Here is a 436-nt window from a genome sequence, read left to right on the forward strand (position 1 = left end):
AAAAACCCTACACCCAGAGTCCTAGGTCATATGTACTTAGTTAATAGCTCGAATTAATACTTGTTTTACTTGTACTGAAAACTGTGAAAATTTTATAAAAACCTTCAACTCTGCAAAGTAAGTACCTAAGTGCAAAAGGGCACATACATAAGAGTTCCAGTCTGGCACACTCTTTTAAGTAAAAAAAATTATAGTAAGCTTTGGATCAGAATTTTTGTCTTTTGTTATAAAGTTGTCTATCCTACGCAATTAAAAATATTTTGGGCGGGCTAAAGCAGCTGTTCGGACGTTCCTAAAACTTGCCTCACGTTGAAGGTGACTGAAGATTTGTTGAGAATTGAGTGGATTGCTTTATGCTACAAAAAAAGGTGTACGCATGGTTAATAAAGGAATAAATAAGATGTTACAAAAAGGTATGAGGTAGAAACACCTGGGA

This window comes from Rhagoletis pomonella, unplaced genomic scaffold (genome assembly GCF_013731165.1).
Source record: "Rhagoletis pomonella isolate Grant_MI unplaced genomic scaffold, Rhpom_1.0 Rhpom_scaffold_00004, whole genome shotgun sequence".
NCBI classification, from domain to species: Eukaryota; Metazoa; Arthropoda; class Insecta; order Diptera; family Tephritidae; genus Rhagoletis; species Rhagoletis pomonella.